At 30.9% G+C, this 26,129-nt stretch overlaps 2 protein-coding genes across 4 annotated transcripts in view; one reads left to right on the top strand and one right to left on the bottom strand.

Annotated features, from left to right (window-relative positions):
• The window catches only part of s-cup (spermiogenesis-related protein stanley-cup), a 34,076-nt gene extending 27,368 nt beyond the window's left edge, over nucleotides 1-6,708 (bottom strand). For both annotated transcript variants that reach the window (XM_075311272.1, XM_075311274.1), the window contains exon 1: nucleotides 5,501-6,708. The gene's annotated coding sequence lies outside the window, so the exon portion shown is untranslated. The remainder of the gene's footprint in view (nucleotides 1-5,500) is intronic.
• Nucleotides 1-26,129, top strand: part of fdl (beta acetylhexosaminidase fused lobes) — a 245,327-nt gene that overhangs the window by 117,648 nt on the left and 101,550 nt on the right. The window lies entirely within an intron of this gene.

Here is a 26,129-nt window from a genome sequence, read left to right as displayed (position 1 = left end):
GACTGTAAAATCATGTCATCCGGGCCCATTGTTGATGACATATGCGATCGATTATACGTCTACCTCGCTAATCTTACCAGTTATTTCACTGCGAGAAACTTGAGGATATCCCCCACCAAATCCTACGCAGGCAATTGAATATTATTGTCGATGGCGAAATGATTCCTACCACAAATTACCCCAAGATTCTTGGGGTCACATTCGACAGCCTTTTTCAGGTCGTCTGCCCATGCCACTGCAATTTTAATAATCTCCGTGGTAGAAACAAGGTCCTCAAGTCACTTGCCGGCAGTAATTGGGGTGCGGACAAAGAAACCTTGTTGACTACTTATAAAAGGTTGGCTGATAAGTCACCGGTCTGACACATAGATGGCGTCGCTAGTATTAAATGCATATTATTTTTATATAGTACCAACCTTCAACTGATTCGTGTCAAAATTTGACGTCTGTAAGTCAATTAGTTTGTGAGATAGAGCGTCTTTTTTCCTTTTGGAAAAAAAGGAATTTCATGTTTTGATAAATAAATACTGTTTTCTGAAGGGAAAAAAATACGGTGGAAGCAAAAACTTGGCTTGATAATGAGTTTTCGGACTCTGCCCCAGGGAAATCAACAATAATTGATTGGTTTGCAAAACTCAAGCGTGGTTAAATGAGCACGGAGGACGCAGTGGACGCCCGAAAGAGGTGGTTACCGACGAAAACATCAAAAAAATCCACAAAATGATTTTGAATGACCGTAAAATGTAGTTGATCGAGATAGCAGAGGCCTTAAAGATATCAAAGGAACGTGTTGGTCATATCATTCATCAATATTTGGATATGCGGAAGCTCTGTGCAAAATGGATGACCAAAAACAATAACGTGTTGATGATTCTGAGCGGTGTTTGCAGCTGTTAACTCGTAATACACCCGAGTTTTTCCGTCGATATGTGACAATGGATGAAACATGGCTCCATCACTACACTCCTGAGTCCAATCGACAGTCGGCTGAGTGGACAGCGACCGGTGAACCGTCTCCGAAGCGTGGAAAGACTCAAAAGTCCGCTGGCAAAGTAATGGCCTCTGTTTTTTGGGATGCGCATGGAATAATTTTTATCGATTATCTTGAGCAGGGAAAAACCATCAACAGTGACTGTTATATGGCGTTATTGGAGCGTTTTGAAGGTCGAAATCGCGGCAAAACGGCCCCATTTGAAGAAGACAAAAGTGTTGTTCCACCAAGACAATGCACCGTGCCACAAGTCATTGAAAACGATGGCAAAAATTCATGAATTGGGTTTCGAATTGCTTCCCCACCCATCGTATTCTCCAGATCTGGCCCCCAGCGACCTTTTCTTGTTCTCAGACCTCAAAAGGATGCTCGCAGGGAAAAAATTCGGCTGCAATGAAGAGGTAATCGCCGAAACTGAGGCCTATTTTGAGGCAAAATCGAAGGAGTACTACCAAAATGGTACAAAAAATTGGAAGGTTGTTATAATTGTTGTATCGCTGTTGAAGGAAACTATGTTGAATAATAAAAACGAATTTTGACAAAAAATGTGTTTTTCTTTGTTAGACCGGGGACTTATCAGCCAAACTTGTTATAGTCGGCCCCGCCCGACTTAGACTTTCCTTACTTGTTATAATTTGAAAAACTTTTTCGCTCCGTCCGGAGTAGGAGCCTGGGTGTGTTAGCACCACAACAGAACGCCTTAGCACACCCAGTCACAAACGAAGCGTCGAAATGTCAATTCAAGTTTTTGTGATATGATCGTAATATGCTGTCGAGCCATAACATTCTAACTACTTCTTGATATGCTCTTCATTAGAATGAATGAGAACATAAAGAACACAGGTTCAAATCTTACAGAAGGCAAATTTATTCTATCAAATGTTTTTCCAAAAACAAAAAAATGCTTTTTATGCGTTTTTATACCCACCACCATAAAATGGTGACGGGGGTATAATAAGTTTGTCATTCCGTTTGTAACACATCGAAATATCGATTTCCGACTATATAAAGTATATATATTCTTGATCAGGGAGAAATTCTAAGACGATATAAGCATGTCCGTCTGTCTGTCTGTTGTAATCACGCTACAGCCTTCAATAATGGCGCTATCGTCCCCAAATTTGGCACAGATTAGTTTTTTGTTTGCAGGCAGGTCAAGTTCGAAGATGGGCTATATCGGTCCAAGTTTTGATATAGTCCCCATATAAACCGACCTCCCGATTTGGGGTCTTGGGCCTATAAAAATCGTAGTTTTTATCAGATTTGCCTGAAATTGGAAATCCGGAGGTATTTTGGGACCATAAAGAGGTGTGTCGAAAATGGTCCGTATCGGTCCATGTTTTGGTATAGCCCCCATATAGACCGATCTCCCGATTTTGCTTCTTAGGCGTCTAGAAACAGTATTTTCTATCCGATTTGTGTGAAATTGAAAATCTAGAGGTATTTTGGGACCATAAAGAGGTTAGTCGAAAATGGTCCGTATCGGTTCATATTTTGATATAGCCTCCATATAGACCGATCTCCCGAATTTGCTTCTTGGGCGCCTAGAAACTATATTTACCATCCGATTTGCCTGAAATTGGAAATCTAGAGGTATTGTGGGACTATAAAGAGGTGTGTTGAAAATGGTCCGCATCGGTCCATGTTTTGGTATAGCCCCCATATAGACCGATCTCCCGATATTGCTTCTTGCGCGTCTAGAAACAGTATTTTCTATCCGATTTGTATGAAATTGAAAATCTAGAGGTATTTTGAGACCATAAAGAGGTGAGTCGAAAATGGTCCGTATCGGTCCATGTTTTGATATAGCCCCCATATAGACCGATCTCCCGAATTTGCTTCTTGGGCGCCTAGAAACTATATTTACCATCCGATTTGCCTGAAATTGGAAATCTAGAGGTATTGTGGGACTATAAAGAGGTGTGTTGAAAATGGTCCGCATCGGTCCATGTTTTGGTATAGCCCCCATATAGACCGATCTCCCGATTTTGCATCTTGCGCGCCTAGAAACAGTATTTTCTATCCGATTTGTATGAAATTGAAAATCTAGAGGTATTTTGGGACCATAAAGAGGTGAGTCGAAAATGGTCCGTATCGGTCCATGTTTTGATATAGCCCCCATATAGACCGATCTCCCGATTTTGCTTCTTGGGCGCCTAGAAACTATATTTACCATCCGATTTGCCTGAAATAGGAAATCTAGAGGTATTGTGGGACTATAAAGAGGTGAGTCGAAAATGGTCCATATCGGTCCATGTTTTGATATAGCCCTCATATAAACCATCCTCCCGATTTGGAGTCTTGGGCCTATAAAAACCGTAGTTTTTATCCAATTTGTCTGATATTGGAAATATAGAGGTATTTGAGGACCATAAAAAGGTGTGCCGAATATGGTGTCCATCGGTCCATGTTTTGGTATAGCCCCCATATAAACCGATATCCCGATTTTGCTTCTAGAAACTATATTTACAATATGATTTGCCTGAAATTGGAAATCTAGAGGTATTTCAGGACCATAAAAAAGTGTGCCGAAAATGGTGCTCATCGGTCCATGTTTTGATATAGGCCCCATAGAGACTGATCTCCCGATTTTGCTTCTTGGGCTTCTAGAAACTATATTTACCATCCGCTTTGCCTGAAATTCTTGAGCTTCTATAAACTATATTTATTTCCCAATTTTCCTGAAATTCGAAATCTAGAGGTATTTTTAGACCACAAATAAGTGTGCCGAAATTGAGGTATATCGGTCCATTTTTTGGTATAACGCCCATATAGACTGATATCTCGATTTTTACTTCTTGCGCGTCTAGAGACTATGTTTTCTAGCCGATTTGTTTGAAATTCTGGAGGTATTTTAAGATCACAAATATGTGAGTAGCAAATGGTACCTATCGGTCCATGTTTTGGAATAGCCCCCATATACACCGATCTCCCGGCTTTATTTCTTGGCCGATTTGCTGGAAATTAGTAATTTATAATGAAATTTTAGATAAACGAAATTTCCTTTTCTTATAAAGTATTTTTGTTTGTTCAACTCTAAAATTCTCTAAAATAGCAGGCGCACTGATCATGAAAAGTGCTTCAAACTGAAAGTAAAATTTCCAGATTTTACTCTACAGATTTAAGATTTCAAATCAAGGCGTAATTTAATCATACACACGATATGTTTATAATTTCTCTAAAACTCAAAGAAAATTGGTTCTCATAAATGTAGAATCTTATCTGGTCTTCATAGGTAGAATCTTTAAACTTTGTCTTCGGGAGCTGACTGCCTTGGGAGAAGATTTGTCATCAAACCCCCTACAATTCTATATATTATCAAGTAACCCACTACGACGAAGAGTTTTCAAAGTAAACTATCATATTTGATTCATGGTGGTGGGTATTTAAAATTCGGCCCGGCCGAATTTACTACTGTATATACTTGTTTTTTGTCATGGTGGTGCCAATGCGGTGGGAATTTTAATTGCTAATTTTATTTTTCTGTTGTGATAATTTCTATTATTGTGGCATTAATTGATACCATAAAAAGAAATTTTAATTGGGAGTGATTTTATTACGGAAGTATTAACAAGAATAACAGACATTAATTTAATTAATTCAATTAAAATTATAATTGACCCAATTATTACACAAAAACAAAAAAAAAACAGTTTTTATAGTTTTAATCACGGAATTATCTTAAAAATTTTTATTGTTTCAACTAAAAAAATTAGTTGATCAAATTAATTTTTTTGAGATTGATTTGTATTTTAATGAAAAAATTAATGAAATCAATTAATTCTTTAATTTAATATTTTTTAAAATTTTAAATGTGTTTTTAATTGAAAGACAGATTGGTGATATTGTTATGTTAACTATTTTGATTAAAAAAATGTATGAAATCAAGTAATTTTTTTAGTTGAATATTTTTTAAATTTCAAATATGTTTTTAATTGAACAATTTTGACGATATAGTTCGCGGATTTAGATTTATTTTGTTGTAATAATTTTTTTTTAAGAATTAATATAGGATTTGTTTTTGGAATTCTGAGACGATTTCAATTGGCAATTTTAGTTTTTCAATAGATATTAATGCCACAGCGAAATTTTAGTTATATCTACACTATATATTTTTGGCCCGATTTTCCATATATACGTGCCCTATATGGACATTTTCATTTGTGTTTTTTTTAACTATTGTTTGAGGCATCAGTCATATCGGTTTAGTTTTAGGTAAATATTTTTATAATATAAATATAAAATATTTGTATAATTTATCACAAATTCTCTTTTATAATGGCAATCATCATATGTGGTTTTATATTAAATTATAAGGTTCAATACAGGGTGCCAAATAATCAGGTCCCACTGATTTTCTACATTTTTTTATTTTAATAACACCAATAATAACTTTGAATCACTAGGTATATGAAAACGATTTTAAAAATAAATATTTTTAGGGGCTTTTCATAAAGTATACTTTTAGGCTAAAATACACTGTTTAGTAATTAAAAAAGATTTTATTACATTATTTTGCTAAAGGCACATGTTTCCGTTTGTTTTTTTCACTTTTATTTCGTTTTGATTTTTTTAATTTTTTATATTCATTACATAATCACATAATCACTATAGTCTTAAGGTAATCGTTTTTTTTACATGCGTTTCTTATTAATTGATTTTGAAACGTTTTGATATGAATTTTCTCCTTAGTTCGATCAAACTTTAAACATTCACTGACTAACTCGAAATTATTACTAACACTTACTAGTTGGCAACTAGCATTGTGGTAGAAATACTTGAAGAATTCAAAGGAACATAGTTTACTAGTGTCAGCCTGACACGTATGTCACAACACACATAATATTTCTAGCTTTCGGTGATAGTCTTGGTGGGATAGTAGATGTAGTAGTAGTAGTAATAATCATAGCTGTTGTAGTTTGGTTTCTTCTATTCTTTATGCGCTTCAGTGGTTGTAGTTTGGTGCTTGTGTTGCTCCTATATTTAGGCTAAATAAATTTAAGACCTGCGCCTAAATGTATACTTTGAAATTGAAATATTCAATGGAAACTAACAATAGAGATAGTCCAGCAAGTCTCATGCATTTACACACACACACACTAATACACCTTTATTCACTCACTAAGTGTACGTTGGCGTTCTTTGGTCTTTAAACCAGACACTCCTTTTGGGTAATTGCACTATTAACGATCAATACTTGGATTGGTTCGAAAGATAATAAAACCAATAAAATAGACAAAGTTTCAACTGCAATGACGACACCATCATTATTATTATTATTTTCCAAAACACGAACAATAATACAGGTAAGAAAGGGAACGAAAACGGCAACAAAGCCGAAAATAACGAAGGCAAGACTACTATCTATCTATCCTTTAGACCTCGAAAACTCTGAAGTGGTGTACACTGGTGAAAGTCTTGGTCAGATATGAATAGACTTTCACTAGTGAAACTATGTCCTCTTACGAAAGAGAGTCTTGTTCACTTGTAAGGTTTAACATAAAAAAAAATTTGGTTCCCTCGATCTCTGGCTCTTGGCTCTGACTAGTACCCTAAAGGTTGTCAAGATTGTGTAAGCGGAATATTTTTCCAATTTAGTTTTGTTGGGCTTCCGTTGAACGTTGTGTTTGTTTGGGTTTCTTGTTTTATTCGTCTTCCTCTTCTGTTGTTGTATCCTTTTACCGCGTATTTTTGTGAAACGTCCTTTCGACTGAATGTTGAAAAATATTTTGAAACTTGTTGGGGAAGAGTAGTACAACAAAAGTGTTTAAACAACTGCTAACAAACAAATTCTTCTTCGTCTAACATTCACATTGAGTGAGTGAGTCCACGATTACGTAGTATTTGCCTGTATGGAAGTGTGGCGTATGTCTTCTGCATTTTGTTTATGCTGGACGGTGATACAGTCTATGGTCGGGTTATAGTTGTAGCCAATTTTTGGAGACTTTAATAAAGCAGTACATAGTCTACCAATCACGGTTACCACTCGTGCCAAATATAATCCACTAACATTTTAAATTTTTTTTATCAAAAATCGACCAAATTTAAAAAATTAAATTGTTGATGAAATTTTTGTTTAATTTTTGTTCTATAGGTTAGGTTAGGTTGTAGAGGGTGACATCAATGTTTTATATTGATGCCCACTTAGACCAGTATAGGTCCATTATGATCCCTCGATGTGATTTTTCAATCTATTTTCTTCCGATGCGGCCGCCTCGTCCCAGAAACTTCCCTCTGCTCGTTCTCTTTGAAAGAAATCTCAGAATAACCAACCAGAGGCCCTGATGAAGGCAAGTATGTTCCTTAAGCTGCACTCCCGTAGATCAGTGAGAGTCTGAAAGAAAAAGGAGCCCAGTATCTTGTTTCTTTTAAAGGATAAAGCTGGGCACTGGCACAGGAAGTGGTACGAGTCCTCCGTAACTTCCGGGTCCAGCACCATCTACAGATATCATCGTCTTTAAGTCCTATTCTTACCATGTGTTTCCCAAGTGTGTTGTGTCCTGTTATAATACCATTCAGTGGCCGTAATTCCTCTCTGCTCATCGACAACAAAATTTCGCAGTTTCTACGTTTCTTTTCATCCCATATCAACTTGGTTTGCTCGCAACCAACCGAAGAGACCCAGCGTCTACGCCATTGCTCATCATATTTAACCTCTATCCTGTAATGATAAGAAGATAGTGGAGGAAAAACGTCCGCTAGGACATTGTTCGTTCCACGAGCACCCTCCTTAGCCAGCACATCCGTTTCCTCATTTCCTATTATCCCATAGTGCCCAGGTACCCAGCACAGAGTTATATTATGCTGTTCAGTGAGAACCTTGAGTTCTCGACGACAGCGGCTGACTACCCTAGACCTTATGTCAGTACTGCACAAAGCCTTTATAGCTGCCTGACTGTCGATGAAGAAGCTGATATCGCTTCTGTATAACGGCCTCATCAACAGCGATTCAGCAGCCTTCGTGATCGCATAAATCTCAGCCAGAAAAATACTGCAATCACTATCTAGCGTGTAAGACTCCCTTATACCTAGTTCACTACAATAAATTCCGCTGCCCGTTCCTTCCTCCATCTTCGATCCGTCCGTATACATGTTCAGGGTTCCGAAGGGTATCTTCCTGTCTTCCCACTCTTCCATACTTGGTATAATGTACGTCGGTTTGTGATGATAAACATGCTCCGTGGCCATATGGTCCGTCTCTCTATACTGCTCGACCAAAATAGAAAAATTTGTCAAAACTTTATATCTATAGCAAATTTTGTCAAAATTTTATTTCTATAGGATATTTTGTTAAAATTTTATTGCTATAGAAAATTTTTGCAAAATTTTATTTCTATAGAATTTTTTTTGCAAAATTTTTGCAAATTTTTATTTCTATAGAAAATTTTGTCAAAATTTTATTTCTATAGAAAATTTTGTCAAAATTTTATATCTATAGAAAGTTTTGTCAAAATTTTATGTCTATAGAAAATTTTCTCAAAATTTTATTTCTATAAAAAATTTTGTCAAACCTTTATTTCTATAGAAAATTTTAACAAAAGTTTTTTCTAAATTTTGTCAAACTTTTATTTCTATAGAAAATTTTGTGAAAATTTTATTTCTATAGAAAATTTTGTGAAAAGTTTATTTCTATAGAAAATTTTGTCAACATTTTATTTCTATAGAAAATTTTGTCAAAATTTTATATCTGTAGAAAAATTAGTCAAAATTTTATCTCTATAGAAAATTTTGTGAAAATTTTATCTCTATAGAAAATTTTGTCAAAATTTTATATCTGTAGAAAAATTAGTCAAAATTTTATCTCTATAGAAAATTTTGTCAAAATTTTATATCTATAGAAAAGTTTGTCAAAATTTTATCTCTATAGAAAATTTTGTCAAAATTTTATATCTGTAGAAAAATTAGTCAAAATTTTAACTCTATAGAAAATTTTGTCAAAATTTTATCTCTATAGAAAATTTTGTCAAAATTTTATTTCTATAGAAAATTTTATCTAAATTTTATCTCTATAGAAAATTTTGTCAAAATTTTATCTCTATAGAAAATTTTGTCAAAATTTTATCTCTATAGAAAATTTTTTCAAAATTTTATCTCTATAGAAATTTTTTTCAAAATTTTATTTCTACAGAAAATTTTGTCAAAATTTTATTCCTATAGAAAAATTTGTCAACATTTTATTTTTATTGAATCTTTTGTCAAAATTTTATTTCTATAGAAAATTTTTGCAAAATTTTATTTCTATAGATTTTTTTTTTCAAATTTTTATTTCTATAGAAAAGTTTTGCTAATTTTTATTTCTATAGAAAATTTTCTCAAAATTTTATTTCTATAGAAAATTGTGTCAAAATTTTATTTCTATAAAAAATTTTGTCAAAGCTTCATTTCTGTAAAAAATTTTGTCAAAACTTTATTTCTATAAAAAAAAATTTTCAAAATTTTATTTCTATAGAAAATTTTGTGAACTTTTTATTTGTAGAGAAAATTTTTGCAAAATTTTTTTTGTAAAGAAAATTTTGCAAAAAACTAAGTGTAGCTTAACCAACAGAGGAAAATTTATTTGGGCATTATTATTATTTCTATCGAAAAATTTTTTGCCAATATTTTATTTCTCTAGAAAATTTTGTCAAAATTTTATTTCTATAGAAAATTTTCTCACAATTTTTCATCTATAGAAAATTTTGTCAAAATTTTATTTCTACAGAAAAATTTCTCAAAATTTTATTTCTACAGAAAAATTTCTCAAAATTTTATTTCTATAGAAATTTTTTTTTAAATTTTATTTCTATAAAAACTTTTGTCAAACCTTTATTTCTATCTAAAGCTTTGTCAAAACTTTATTTCTTCAGAAAAAATTTTCAAAATTTTATTTCTATAGAAAATTTTGCCAATATTTTATTTCTATATAAAATTTTCTCAAAATTTTATTTCTATAAAAAATTTTGTCAAACCTTTAGAAACATTTTTCTATAGAAATTTTCTATAGGAAATTTTTGCTAATTTTTATTTCTATATATTTTTGTTCAATATTCATTCTATAGAAAATTTTGTCAAAATTTTGTTGCTATAGAATATTTTATCTGTATAGAAAAATTTTGCAAAATATTATTTCTATAGAAAATTTTTGCAAAATTTGTCAAAATTTTATTTCAATAGAAAATTTTGTCAAAATTTTATATTTAGAGACAATTTTATTTCGTTTTGTGTTGTTATTGTTGGTTTTGTTCTTTAATCATTGTTGTTGTTTTTTTTATTTCAGCTAAAAAAAAAAACGAATGAAAGAAGAGGAAGCACGCTCAAAATAAACCCAGCCAACCGCACTCAAATCGATGATTTGACGGTGGCAAGTGGCAAAGGAAAGAGATATGTTTGTACGTTATTTCGGCATAAGCCGGCTATCAATGTAAAACCTTTTTTCGGAAGGTTCAAGTGTGGTTCATTGTTGGGTTTAATGAACTGCCTGAATTTATTCTGATAATTGGTTGATAGTTTTGCTGCAAGTAGAGGATGCTGATGAGGAATGTGGTAATTCCGAAACGTGCGTCCATCCAACCATTTTACAGTCTATAGGGCTTTGCCCAAATAAATTTGACAAACATTCTTTTCCTCTGTTGGTTAAACTACACTTGTAGTTTAGTCAATGCATGGTTTTAAGCTGAAATCAAAAAAACAACAAAAATTTTATTTCTATAGAAAATTTTGTCAAAATTTTATTTCTATAGAAAATTTTGTCAAAATTTTATTTCTATGGAAAATTTTGTCAAAATTTTATTTCTATAGAAAATTCTATTTCTATAGAAAATTCTATCAAAATTTTATTTCTATAGAAAATTTTGTCAAAATTTTATTTCTATAGAAAATTTTGTCAAAATTTTATTTCTATAGAAAATTTTGTCAAAATTTTATTTCTATAGAAAATTTTGTCAAAACTTTATTTCTATAGAAAATGTTGTCAAAATTTTATTTCTATAGAAAATTTTGTCAAAATTTTATTTCTATAGAAAATTTTGTCAAAATTTTATTTCTATAGAAAATTTTGTCAAAATTTTATTTCTATAGAAAATTTTGTCAAAATTTTAGTTCGATAGAACATTTTTTTAAACAGTTTATTTCTATAGAAATTTTTTTTCAAAAAATTATTTCTATAGAAAATTTTGTCAAAATTGTATTTCTATAGAAAATTTTGTCAAATTTTTATTTCTATAGAAAATTTTGTCAAAATTTTATTTCTATAGAAAATTTGGTCAAATTTTTATTTCTATAGAAAATTTTGTCAAAATTTTAGTTCTATAGAACATTTTTTTAAACAGTTTATTTCTATAGAAATTTTTTTCAAAAAATTATTTCTATAGAAAATTTTGTCAAAATTGTATTTCTATAGAAAATTTTGTCAAAATGTTATTACTATAGAAAATTTTGTCAAAATTTTATTTCTATAGAAAATTTTGTCAAAATTTTATTCCTATAGAGAATTTTGTCAACATTTTATTTTTATAGAAACTTTTGTCAAAATTTTATTTCTATAGAAAATTTTGTCAAAATTTTATTTCTATAGAAAATTTTGTCAAAATTGTATTTCTATAGAAAATTTTGTTAAAAATTTTGTAGAGTTCTACCAACTATGGTAACCGTGTTTCCAAAGCGTCAATTGAAGCGGAATTGTCTGTATAGATATGAGCTGTACCATAGCCCTACAAAAAATAGTATAAAGGCGTTAAATCGAACAATCTAGGCGGTCAATTGAGGGGTCTCGAACGCCTCTCACTAACTCTATTGTTGTGAGTGCTAACCGAAACCTAACCTAAGTCAAGCATTTTGGGCAAAAAAATTGGAAGATATCTCACGGTTAAAGTTAAAAAAGTACAATCCGGAGATGTCACCAGCCCATTAACCACTCCAATCTATGATTTTTTCTGGATGCATTGGTAGCTTTTGCAATGCTTCTGGCTGATCTTCTTTTTATATGGAATTGTAAAATCTTTTAGTGCAAATTAAAAATAAATTAATTTAATAATCCTCTATTCTCCACTTCATTGAAAATTAAAAAGTTTCACACCATTTATTAAAGTACTAATCACATAACTAATTTTAATGAGATTCGAATTTAAAATTTAGAAAAATGCTCCAGTACAAAATAAAAAAGAAAAACAATTAATTAAAAAGATTCACCCCATTATAAAAAAGGTGGCAAAAAAGTAAAAAATGTGGCTTGTGCTGTAAATGTATCATTGCACGAAATAAGTGCCAAATTTTCTACTAATTTTTATTTATTTTAATTTTTATTTATTTTCTTTTTTTCTTCAAAGCTCAATTATTATATATATATTTATTATAAGTCGGAGATATTTTAACATTTATAATCCTGCACTGTAATTATAAGATTTTAATCTTGTTGTGTAGATACTCAATATGATGGCTCTTTTATAAATTTATTTTGAAAATGGTTTGCCAAGATATTTAAAAATAACCCCACCTTTAGGAGGTGACAGAGTCATCGGATATGATCACTGTCGTAATAAATAACCGATTAATAGAAATAAATAATTTTTCAATTTCTTCAATCATAGAAATGATAGTATCAATTAAAAAAAAAATAATTGAAGGTCAAGTAAAAAATTAATTGACCAAATTAAAAAATTAATTGATACAACTAATTTTTGTGATTTATTTTTGTTTCAATAAATCAATGGAATCAATTATATTTTTAATTCAAAATTTTTTTAAACTCAATTAAAGTTTTAATTGGAAAAATATTCGTGATTTTTTTTCTGTGAAAGAGATGTTATACTAGAGAGTTCGTTTTTTCCTGCTCCTTTAAAATTATGACAACTCCCTAACATTACACTATAGTTTTTTCTGTAACATTCTTGACTTGTATATTGAAAAATAACGCAACAGCGTAGTTAATTGTCTTCCTCAATATTCTGTCCGTATACTGTATCCATATGCGTGTCAGAAACGTGCCTTACCATCCAATATCTATGTCATGTTGTTCGTGCACACGAATCTCTCGTTTGAATCCTTATGACATAGTTGTGGTGGTAACGATAACATAGATACGAACAACGTACTTTTACACGTGCGCCATAGCTTTGCCATATCCTATACAATGCCGCCACGGAAGGATTCTACCAAGCACTAACCCATACACAACAAATGTACAAAGTCCTTTACCTATCCCACCAACATTTACCATAGGTTATGTGAACAGTGTTGAGAGTAAACGAAAACGAAACAAAAGTAATTGTAAATATTTTTTTCAATTAACAGGTTGGCTGATAAGTCCCCGGTCTAAAAAAGAAAAACACATTTTTTTGTCAAAATTCGTTTTGATTATTTAATATAGTTCGCTTCAAGAGCGATACAACGATTATAACGACCTTCCAATTTTTTGATACCATTTTGGTAGTACTCCTTCGGTTTTGCCTCAAAATAGGCCTCAGTTTCGGCGATCAGCTCTTCATTGCAGCCAAATTTTTTCCCTGCAAGCATCCTTTTGAGGTTTGAGAACAAGAAAAGGTCGCTGGGGCCAGATATGGAGAATACGATGGGTGGGGAAGCAATTCGAAGCCCAATTCATGAATTTTTGCCATCGTTCTCAATGACTTGTGGCACGGTGCGTTGTCTTGGTGGAACAACACTTTTTTCTTCTTCATATGGGGCCGTTTTGCCGCGATTTCGACCTTCAAACGCTCCAATAACGCCATATAATAGTCACTGTTGATGGGTTTTTCCCTTCTCAAGATAATCGATAAAAATTATTCCATGCGCATCCCAAAAAACAGAGGCCATTACTTTGCCAGCGGACTTTTGAGTCTTTCCACGCTTCGGAGACGGTTGACCTGTCGCTGTCCACTCAGCCGACTGTCGATTGGACTCAGGAGTGTAGTGATGGAGCCATGTTTCATCCATTGTCACATATCGACGGAAAAACTCGTGTGTATTACGAGTTAACACCGCTCAGAATCATCAACACATTGTTGTTTTTGGTCAAATGTGAGCTCGCGCGGCACCCATTTTGCATAGAGCTTCCGCATATCCAAATATTGATAAATGATATGACCAACACATTTCTTTGATATCTTTAAGGCCTCTGCTATCTCGATCAACTTCATTTTACGGTCATTCAAAATCATTTTGTGGATTTTTTTGATGTTTTCGTCGGTAACAACCTCTTTAGGGCGTCCACTGCGTTCACCGTCCTCCGTGCTCATTTCATCACGCTTGAATTTTGCATACCAATCAATTATTGTTGATTTCCCTGGGGCAGAGTCCGGAAACTCATTATCAAGCCAAGTTTTTGTTTCCACCGTATTTTCCCCCTTCAGAAAACAGTATTTTATCAAAACACGAAATTCCTTTTTTTCACAATAACAAAAGTTGCTTCACAAAAGACGCTCTATCTCACAAAATAATTGACTTACAGACGTCAAATTTTGACACGAATCATTTGAAGCTTGGAACTATATAAAAATAATATGCATTTAATACTAGCAACGCCATCTATGTGTCAAACAGGGGACTTATCAGCCAACCTGTTATATCATTTTTCGATATTGGGACAAAGAGGGATACCTCCTCTAAAACTGGAAAAAATAGACGTCTCAGATAATCTTAACCAAATTATAAACCCAATTTTTAAACAGCAGGGCAAGGGGAGGGGGCCTCCTTTCCGAATATCATAAAATCAGATATCCGTTATAATAATATAACCTACCCCACATCCTCTGTAAATTTCAAGTTAATTGGAAAAGTGTAATTGTTTGACGGTATGTATTTGAGGAGAAATGAGGTCTTCTTGTGCCCAAATATGAGAAAATCATATAAAGGGTGGTTAAATTGTAAGAGCCGATGGTGAATGTGAACCACACCTAAACGCCAAGTTTTTTTCCGAATTTTATTTGACATTTTTCTATTTCTGACTTACTCAATTTGAACCATAGAGAGACACACAATCCAACAACGTGTTAAATGGTTCCAAGATATGGCAACAATTTTCGAAGAAAATCATCTTCAGTGATGAGGCACATTTTCACATCAGTGGATTCATCAATAAACAGAATTGCCGCATTTGGGCGAATGAGAATCCAAGAGTGATTGACGAAAAACCAATGCACCCACAAAGCGTGACTGTTTGGTGCGGTTTATGGGCTGGCGGCATCATCGCGCCGTATTTTTTCCAAAATGAGACCGGTCAGGCAGTTACTGTGAATGGTGTTCGCTATCGTGAGATGATAACGAACTCTTTATGGCCCGAATTGGAACATATGGATGTGGACGATATGTGGTTTCAGCAGGACGGTGCCACTTGCCACACAGCTAACGAAACAATGGCTCTTTTGCGCAACAAATTCAATGGCCGTGTTATCTCACGTAATGGCGATGTCAATTGGCCGCCAAGATCATGTGGTTTGACACCGTTGGACTTTTTTCTTTGGGGTTATTTGAAAGAAAAGGTGTACGTCGATAAGCCAGCAACAATTCAAGAGCTAAAGGATGAGATAATTCGGCACATTAACGGCATAGAACCTCCATTATGCCTCAGCGTCATCGAAAATTTGGACCATCGGATGAAGGTGTGCCACCGAGGTCGCGGTGCCCATTTGGCCGATATTTTGTTCCATACATAATTGAGTAATGCCAATATATCATAATAAAATAAAATTATAATAATTTCCAAAATAGTTTGTGTTTTATTCAAAATCAACATCGGCCCTTGAAATTTTAACCACCATCAAATTCTCCGTAAAATTTCTGTAAGACGACAAATTTTAGTTATTTCACTGTACTTTAACAAAAATCGGAGAAAGGGGAGGCCCCCCTCTTCGACCAAATATCGAAAAATAAAGTAGCTGTTCTTTGCCTAGACGTCCCGGGCAAGGGGGATGCCCCTCTCCCCCACCGTATATCATAAAATGAGGTACTCTATGTTATTTTCACCACAACGTTCTCGGAACATTTGTCATGTGACATAAACATAAAATTATTTTATAAAAAAAGCAACTGCGATGAATTCAAATTATAAATTTTTGTAATGTGCACTCCGTCCGATCCGGCTGAAATTTGGTACATGGTGTGTGTATATGGTCTCTAACAACCACGCAAAAATTGGTCCACATCAACCCATAATTATATATAGCCCCCATATAAGCCGATCCCCAGATTTGACCTCCGGAGCCTCTTAGTATATGGTATCTAACAACCATACAAGAATTGGTCCATATCGGTCCATAATTATATATAGCCCCCGTATAAATCGATCACCAGATTTGTCCTCCGGAGCCTCTTGGAGGTGCAAAATTCATCCGATCCGGTTGAAATTTGGAACATGGTGTTAGAATGTGGTCTCTAACAAACACGCAAGAATTGATCCATATCGGTCCATAATTATATATAGCCCCCATATAAACCGTTCCCCAGATTTGATCTCCGATCCTCTTGGAGGAGCAAAATTCATCCGATCGATCACCAGATTTGACCTCCGGTCACCAGATTTGTCCTCCGGAGCCTCTTGGAGGAGCAAAATTCATCCGATCCGGTTGAAATTTGGAACATGGTGTTAGAATGTGGTCTCTAACAAACACGCAAGAATTGATCCATATCGGTCCATAATTATATATAGCCCCCATATAAACCGTTCCCCAGATTTGATCTCCGGAGCATCTTGGAGGAGCAAAATTCATCCGATCCGGTTGAAATTTGCAACGTGGTGTTAGTATAAGGCCGCTAATAGCCATGCCAAAATTGGTCCATATCGGTCTATAGTTATATATAGCCGATCCCCAATCACACAAAAATTGGTCCATATCGGTTCATAATCATGGTTGCCACTCGAGCCAAAAATAATCTACCAAACTTTTATTTTTATAGAAAACATTGTCAAAATGTTATCCCTATAGAAAATTTTGTCAAAATTTTATTTCTATAGAAAATTTTGTCAAAATTTTATTTCTATAGAAAATTTTGTCAAAATTTTATTTCTATAGAAAATTTTGTCAAAATTTTATTTCTATAGAAAATTTTGTCAAAATTTTATTTCTATGAAATGTTTTTCCAAATTTTACTTCTATAGAAAATGCTGTCAAATTTTATTTCTATAGACACTTTAAACTTAATTATATACATATTTAATCGGCCTTTTTTAGTTTAATATATACCACGTATGGATTATGTGGTATATTACGGTGTTAGGAAGTTTTAAGATACCTTACCATCGGCTTCAGTAGAAGTTTCTACGCAATCCATGGAGGAGGGTACATAAGCTTCGGCCTGGCCGAACTTACGGCCGTATATACTTGTTTTTTTTTTTGATTTGATGTGATTTCATTTCATTTCAATTGAATTGAATTCAATTCATTTCAATTTATTTCATTTCATTTCATTTCATTTCATATCAATTCAATTCAATTCAATTCAATTCAATTCAATTCAATTCAATTCAATTCAATTCAATTCATTTCAATTCAATTCAATTCAATTCAATTCAATTCAAATCATTTCATTTCATTTCAATTAATTTCAATTCATTTCAATTCAATTCAATTTACTTCAATTCATATCATTTCATTTCATATCAATTCAATTCATTTAGTTTAATTTATTTTAATTGTGTTTATTTTTGTTGGAGTTAAAACATTGTGCTTTACTATTATATTACATGGTCTCTTGTAACCAATGGCAACACCAAATACATACTAACACTTGCATAGAATCTTTATTTTTGTATAGTCTTTCCTGTTGATGTTTTTGTTGTTGATACCGTTTTGTCTAGGATTTTCCTTTTTGTTGTACTTTTCTTTTCTTCTGTAGTTGAAACTGGTTTTTGTATTGCGTTCGCTTTTTTGCTTGTATGTGAAGCTTAGTGTATTGCAGCCGTTTTTTTTTTTTTTGTAGATGTTTGGCTTTCTACGTGTCTTTGAGCATTTGGCCTCTACAGGCTGGAAATGATGTACGCCTGGTATTGGTTGAATTATAGAAAAAACGAGCCTGTTTGTTTTTCGATGTTCTTTTTGTATGTAATGCGCCATTTTTTTCTGTTGTTGGAAAATAATCTCAAATACAAATTAGCCTTCTTAAATAAAAGTGATACAAGTCTATCGGTAAGCATGTAAAGAGGTTGGAAATTTCTTTCGGTTTTAGTGAAGTTTGGTAAGGTGAGAGTTTTGTATCAAAAACAAGCATTTTGACATTAGGAAAACATCGAGTCATAATTAACTATAGATCCCACATCCCACATATTATCCGATTTCCTTAATTATGACCAAATATGGCTAAAGCTAATACTTTACAAATGCGTCCATTTCAATAATTTTGGTTAGGATATCATATAATCTGCTCCACTGTCTTTCTTTATTGTTTATAACAGCGAAGTGATATAAAACACCTCAAGTATGCCTTACTCGATAAAATGATTTATTTCGTTTTAATTGTTATACTATATTTTATAAATTGACAAATATATGTAGACATATTCTAGGAGCCCAGTATCTTGTTTCTTATAAATAATAAGGCTGGCCATTGGCACAGAAAATGGTATGAGTCTTCCATAGCATCCGGAAAAATCCAGAGATTTTTTAATGTTTGGTACATTAGAAATATAGAAATAAAATTTTGACAAAAATTTTCTAAAGAAATAAAATTTTGTCTAAAATTTTGACAAAATTTTCTATAGAAAAAAATTTTTACCAAATTTTCTATACAAAAAAAAAAATTGTTTCAAAAATTTTCTATGGAAAAAATTTCGCAAAAATTTTCTATAGAAATAAACTTTGCAAAAACTTTGTATAGAAATAAAATTTTGAAATTTTGACCAAATTATTTATAAAAATAAAATTTTGACAAAAATTTCTATAGAAATAATTTTTTTACAAAATTTTCTATAGAAATAAAATTTTAACAAAATTTTCTACAGAAATAAAATTTTGTTAAAAATTTTCTACAGAAATAAAATTTTGTTAAAATTCTCTATAGAAATAAAATTTTGACAAAATTTTTATAGAAATAAAATAATGACAAAATTCTTTATAGAAATAATTTTTTTTTCAATAAAAAAAATTTTGAAAATTTCTTTTGTAAAAAAAAATTATGACTAAATATTCTATAGAAATAAAATTTTGACAAAATTTTCTACAGAAATAAAATTTTGACAAAATTTTCTACAGAAATAAAATTTTTTCAAAATTTTCTATGTAAGTAAAATTTTGAAATTTTTTTTTTTTTGTGGAAATAAAATTTTGACAAAATTATCTATAAAAATAAAATTTTGACAAAAATTTCTATAAAAATAAAATTTTGACAAAGATTTCTATAGAAATAAAATTTTGACTAAAATTTTGACAAAATTTTCTATAGAAATAAAATTTTGCAAACATTTTTTATAGAAATAAAATTTTGCAAACATTTTCTCTAGATAATAAAATTTTGACACAATTTTGTATAGAAATACAATTTTGACAAATTTGACAAAATTTTCCATAGAAATTAAATTTTGACAAAATTTTCTATAGAAATAGAATTTTAACAAAATTTTCTATAGATACAATTTTGAAATAATTTTCTATAGAAATAAAATTTTGACAAAATTTTCAATAGAAATAAAATTTTGACAAAATTTTCTATAGAAATAAAATTTTGCAAACATTTTTTATAGAAATAAAATTTTGCAAACATTTTCTCTAGATAATAAAATTTTGACACAATTTTGTATAGAAATACAATTTTGACAAATTTGACAAAATTTTCCATAGAAATTAAATTTTGACAAAATTTTCTATAGAAATAGAATTTTAACAAAATTTTCTATAGATACAATTTTGAAATAATTTTCTATAGAAATAAAATTTTGACAAAATTTTCTATAGAAATAAAATTTTGACAAAATTTTCTATAGAAATAAAATTTTGGCAAAAATTTCTATAGAAATAGAATTTTAAGAACATTTTCTATATAACTAAAAGTTTGACAAAATTTTCTATAGAAGTAAAATTTTGACAAAATTTCCTATAGAAATAAAATTTTGACAAAATTTCCTATAGAAATAAAATGTTGAGAAAATTTTCTATAGAAATAGAATTTTTAATAAATCTTCCATAGAAATAAAATTTTTAATAAATCTTCCATAGAAATAAAATTAAAAACAAAAAAAAAAAACAAGTAAGGAAAGTCTAAAGTCGGGAGGGCCGACTATATTATACCCTGCAACTTTGTAGATTTAAATTTTCGATACCATATCACATCCGTCAAATGTGTTGGGGACTATATATAAAGGTTTGTCCCAAATACATACATTTAAATATCACTCGATCTGCACAGAATTTGATAGACTTCTACAAAATCTATAGACTCAAAATTTAAGTCGGCTAATGCACTGGGGTGGAACACAATGTTAGTAAAACAGTGTGGCGCAGGGTATAAATAAACATTTAAATCTGAAGCAATTTTAAGGAAACTTCGCAAAAGTTTATTTATGATTTATTGCTCGATATATATGTATTAGAATTTTAGGACAATTAGAGTCATTTTTACAACTTTTCGACTAAGCAGTGGCGATTTTACAAGGAAAATGTTGGTATTTTGACCATTTTTGTCGAAATCAGAAAAACATATATATGGGAGCTATGTCTAAATCTGAACCGATTTCAAATTTGGCACACATGACTATATTACTAATTGTACTCCTAGTGCAAACTTTCAACCAAATTGGGCCAAAACTCTGGCTTCTGGGGCCATATAAGTCCATATGGGGCGAAAAAAAATATATGGAAGCTATATCTAAATCTGAACCGATTTCAATCAAATTTGGCACACATGACTATACTACCAATTGTACTCCTTGTGCAAAATTTCAAGCTAATCGGGATAAAACGCTGGCTTCTCGGTCCATATAAGTGCATATCGGGCGAAAGATGTATATGGGAGCTATATCTAAATCTGAATCGATTTCAACCAAATTTGGCACGCATAGCTACAATTCTAAATCTACTCCCTGTGCAAAATTTCAACCAAATTGGGCGAAAACTCTGGCTTGTAGGACCATATTAGTCCATATCGGGCGAAAGATATATATGGGAGCTATATCTAAATCTGAACCGATTTCAATCAAATGTTGCACACTTGACTATACGGCTAGGTGTTATGTTTGTACAAAATTTCAAGCAAATCGGTATAAAACTCTGGCTGCTGGGTCCATATTAATGCATATCGGGCGAAAGATATATATGGGAGCTATATCTAAATCTGAACCGATTTCTTCCAAAATTAATAGGGTTCTATTCTGACCCAAATTAGGAACATGTGCCAAATTTGAAAGCGATTGGACTTAAATTGCGACCTAGACTTTGATCACAAAAATGTGTTCACAGACAGACAGACGGACGGACGGACGGACGGACAGACGGACAGACGGAGATGGTTATATCGACTCAGGGACCCACCCTGAGCATTATTGCCAAAGACACCATGTGTCTATCTCTTCTCCTTCTGGGTGTTACAAACATATGCACTAACTTATAATACCCTGTTCCACAGTGTGGCGTAGGGTATTAAAAAAAAAAAACAATCTATAGAAATAAAATTTTGACAAAATTTCCTACAGAAATAAAAATTGTGAAATTTTCTACACCAATAAAATTTTGCCAACATTTTCTATAAAAATAAAATTTTGTATAGAAATAAAATTTTTCAAAAAATTTCTATAGAAATAAAATTTTGAAGTTAAATTTTGAATTTTGACATATTTATACACCCAAATAAATTGTCGCTATTACACGCAAAGAAAAAAAAACGTTTTGAAAACGTGTTCCAAAAACGTTTTTCTTTTGTTAGAGTTTTTTGAATTGCTTCAAAAATTTTAAACTTTTATCACCAAAAAATTCGTTTGTTACAAAATTTTTATTTTTTCAATTAAAAAAAGTTATTTTTGAACCAACAACACAGTCCATTTCGTTTATATCAAACACTGTTCTTTTCTGACTTTAGGTCTTTAATAAGACACATTTTACAGTTCATAGTAAAAATTTAATATGTAATGATAAAGACCTTTTTGGAATCTTCCGAAATTATCTGGAATATATGTAAAAAAAAAAATAAAAACAAACGTTTTGGTGTTTGGTCGAAGCAGGGGTCGAACCCACGACCCTTGGCATGCAAGTCATACGTAGTAACCACTGCTCCACGGTGCCCAACTAAATGTATTTTTCTGTAAAAAAATAATCTTTTTTTAATCGGCTCGTGGGCGCCGCAAGCTATGCTATATAAATATAGCTTATATGGATAATTTTCTATTGATGACAATAACAGCTACACAGCTCAGTGGATAGTGTGTTGGCTTACAAATTGCATGGTCCGCGGTTCGATTCTCCGTCCAGGCGAAAGGTAAAATTTAAAAAATTGTAAAAATCGTATAATTTCTTCCACATTGTTGGTATTACAGGAAAAGGTGTTAAGAACTAAAAAACCTCGTGGATGTGAGAAAGATGTGAGGAAAGTGCAATTAGCTAGAAAAGAATATATATATGTTTTGAGTTAGTTTTTATCAAATTGTTTCTACATCCTGGAAAAGAATAAACGTTTATCACAAAAGGTATATACTTTTCTTTCAAATAAACTTCCTTACAGCTAAAAGCAAATGAGAATCGAACTTTGTTTGTCTAAAATTTCGTTTGGGAGGAAAGAATTATTTTTTTTGCGTGTAGGAGTTTTGAAAAATAATAATGAATAAAGTTCGAAAAGAAAATAATGAAACTTGTCTTTGATCAAAAACTGCAAAATAATTTTTGTAGTTTTTTGGTAGCATTTTATTCAGATTTTTTTCGTATATTATTAATTTAACTCATTTTACAACCAAGCCGAAATGACCATATACGGTTACAGGGATACTCAAAATAAAGAATTACATTAAATTTTCTTAAAAAAAATTATAAAAATAATTAGGACTAGATTATTTTTGGCTCGAATGGCAAGCTTGCTCAAAAGTCCTAGGAAGAGGGGGAACACTATAGGCCAAAGGTCTATTGAAATGAGTTTTAATTATTTCAAAATATTTCCAATCTATTTACCCGTATGTGAAAAGGTTAGATCCCTCATTTATCAAGTGTTAAGGCTTGTTGCATGTATAGAATATGTCCTTTTTCACCTTAACCTGTTCTCTGTTAAGCTTTTTGTAAGGTTGCGTTTTTTTTCTTTTTGCATTGTTTTTTGTTTTGCTCCTCAACCATTTGCATTGTGTTTTTTTTATAAATTGTTGGTACAACAACTGACTTGTAGTGGGTCTTGTATCATCGTCATCATCACCATCATTACCATCATATGGGTTGGCAATATTCTCACATATGCAGTATGTGGCTGGTTGTTATGGTATTTGGTAGGTGTTTAGTACAAGGACCTTTTGAGTTCTATTTTTTATTTTTTGTTTTCACTTCCTTTGAATGTGCTGTGCTGCTGTTGCTGTTTTCTGCTGTCGAATACATTCATGACATCGCTACCAAGAACTTGGTAAAATGTCATTTTAAGCATGATATTCACATCTACCACCCTCTACTACTACTACTACATCCTTAGGCCATATCTCTGTCTGTCTGTCTTTCATTTTGTGCATAATACCATGTTGTTGCAATTTATTCATACACCTAGGCATATTTTCATATTCATACATCACCCATTTGCAAAAGAAATTCACTAGAACATGTTCTGTTTTTCCTTTGTGAATTTCGCCTATATTATGCAAATAAATTGCACTTTTGGATATATCACTTATTGGATTTGTTTTTTTATTTCTCTCTAAAAGATAATTTAAACAAGTACATAGGGCAAAACGATCGGCCTCGGCGAATCCTATGTACACTTCACTCTATATTCTACTATGGACTGTTATCTACAATCGAATTACTAGGGTTGTGTTAACAGTTGCAAGGTGTAGTTTTATTTCTTAACATTGTCTTTTAATTTGTATGTCCATGTGGATTCTATGTTACATAAAAAGGCAGAATAAGTACCTATATAAGCCTCTTTAGTATTTGATCGGTCTATAAATAATTAAAGTCTATAAATAATTAAAGTGGATCGGATGAAATTTGTTCCTTTTTGAGGCTTTCGAAGTTAAATCGGTTTATATGGGGGCTAATTATGTATAATAATGGACTCATACGGATAAATTTTTGCATGGTCGTTAGAAAGCATATACCAACATCACGTACCAAATTTCAGAGGGTTCGGATGAAAGTAGAACTATGGCTTCTGGGGTCATATTAGATACTGACCAAATGCGGTGTTACTTGTCTTGTATGGTCTCAGAAACTACGGTTACTCTTCATCGGTTCAGATATAGCTATATAGCTTCCATATAAATCTTCACATGACATAGATTCATATGACCACCGGAGACCAAATTTTCACTCCAAGACCAAAGTTTCTCTCCGATTTCTTTGACATTTTGTACGTTTTTTGGATATAATTATGGTAAAGCTATTATTTTTAAAGAGCTTGTATACTTGTGACGAACTACTTATTTTTCGACTACTGATAACGGTTGCCAAAGTTGGTGGAATTCTACCAAAAATGGTACATTTTTTTAATGTTTGGTAGATTGGTAGAATACTTGATGTTTTGATAGATTTTGCAAAATATTCCTCTCCAACTCTCTCCTCCCCTCACTTATTAACCAAATTTTCTATAGAGATAAAATTTTGACAACATTTTCTATAGAAATTAAATTTTGACCAAATTTTTTATAGAAATTAAATTTTGACAAAATTTTCTATAGAAAAAAAAAATTTTGAAAAAAAAACTGTTTAAAAAATTTTTCTATAGAACTAAAATTTTGACAAAATTTTCTATAGAAATACAATTTTGACCAAATTTTCTATAGACATAATTTTTTGAAAAAAATTTCTATAGAAATAAACTGTTTAAAAAAATGTTCTATAGAACTAAAATTTTGACAAAATTTTCTATAGAAATAAAAATTTGACAAAATTTTCTATAGAACTAAAATTTTGGCAAAATTTTCTATAGAAATAATATTTTGACAAAATTTTCTATAGAAATAAAATTTTAACAATATTTTCTATAGAAATAAAATTTTGACAAAATTTTCTATAGAAATAAAATTAAAAAAAAAAAACTCTATACAAATAAATTGTAACAAAATTTTCTATAGAAATAAAATTTTGACAAAATTTTCGATATAAAAAAAATTTTGACAAAATTTTCTATATAAATAAAATTTTGGCAAAATTTTCTATAGAAATGAAATTTTGGCAAAATTTTCTATAGAAATAAAATTTTGACAAAATTTTCTATAGAAATAAAATTTTGACAAAATTTTCTAATTAAAAAAATTTTGGCAAAATTTTCTATAGAAATAAAATTTTGGTAAAATTTTCTATAGAAATAGATTTTTGAAAAAAAAAAAAAAATCTATAGAAATAAACTGTTTAAAAAAATTTTCTATAGAACTAAAATTTTGACAAAATCTTCTATAGAAATAAAATTTTGACAAAATTTTCTATAGAAATACAATTTTGACAAAATTTTCTATAGAAATAATTTTTTGAAAAAAATTTCTATAGAAATAAACTGTTTAAAAAAATGTTCTATAGAACTAAAATTTTGACAAAATTTTCTAAAGAAATAAAATTTTAACAAAATTTTCTATAGAAATAAAATTTTGACAAAATTTTCTATAGAAATAATATTTTGACAAAATTTTCTATAGAAATAAAATTTTAACAATATTTTCTAGAGAAATAAAATTTTGACAAAATTTTCTATAGAAATAAAATTAAAAAAAAATCTATACAAATAAATTGTAACAAAATTTTCTATAGAAATAAAATTTTGACAAAATTTTCGATATAAAAAAAAATTTGACAAAATTTTCCATATAAATAAAATTTTGGCAAAATTTTCTATAGAAATGAAATTTTGGCAAAATTTTCTATAGAAATAAAATTTTGACAAAATTTTCTATAGAAATAAAATTTTGACAAAATTTTCTAATTAAAAAAATTTTGGCAAAATTTTCTATAGAAATAAAATTTTGGCAAAATTTTCTATAGAAATAGATTTTTGAAAAAAAAAATCTATAGAAATAAGCTGTTTAAAAAAATTTTCTATAGAACTAAAATTTTGACAAAATTTTTAT

The sequence above is a fragment of the Haematobia irritans genome, chromosome 5 (genome assembly GCF_050003625.1).
Source record: "Haematobia irritans isolate KBUSLIRL chromosome 5, ASM5000362v1, whole genome shotgun sequence".
In the NCBI taxonomy this organism is placed as follows: Eukaryota; Metazoa; Arthropoda; class Insecta; order Diptera; family Muscidae; genus Haematobia; species Haematobia irritans.
This window is presented reverse-complemented; position numbering and strand designations above follow the sequence as displayed.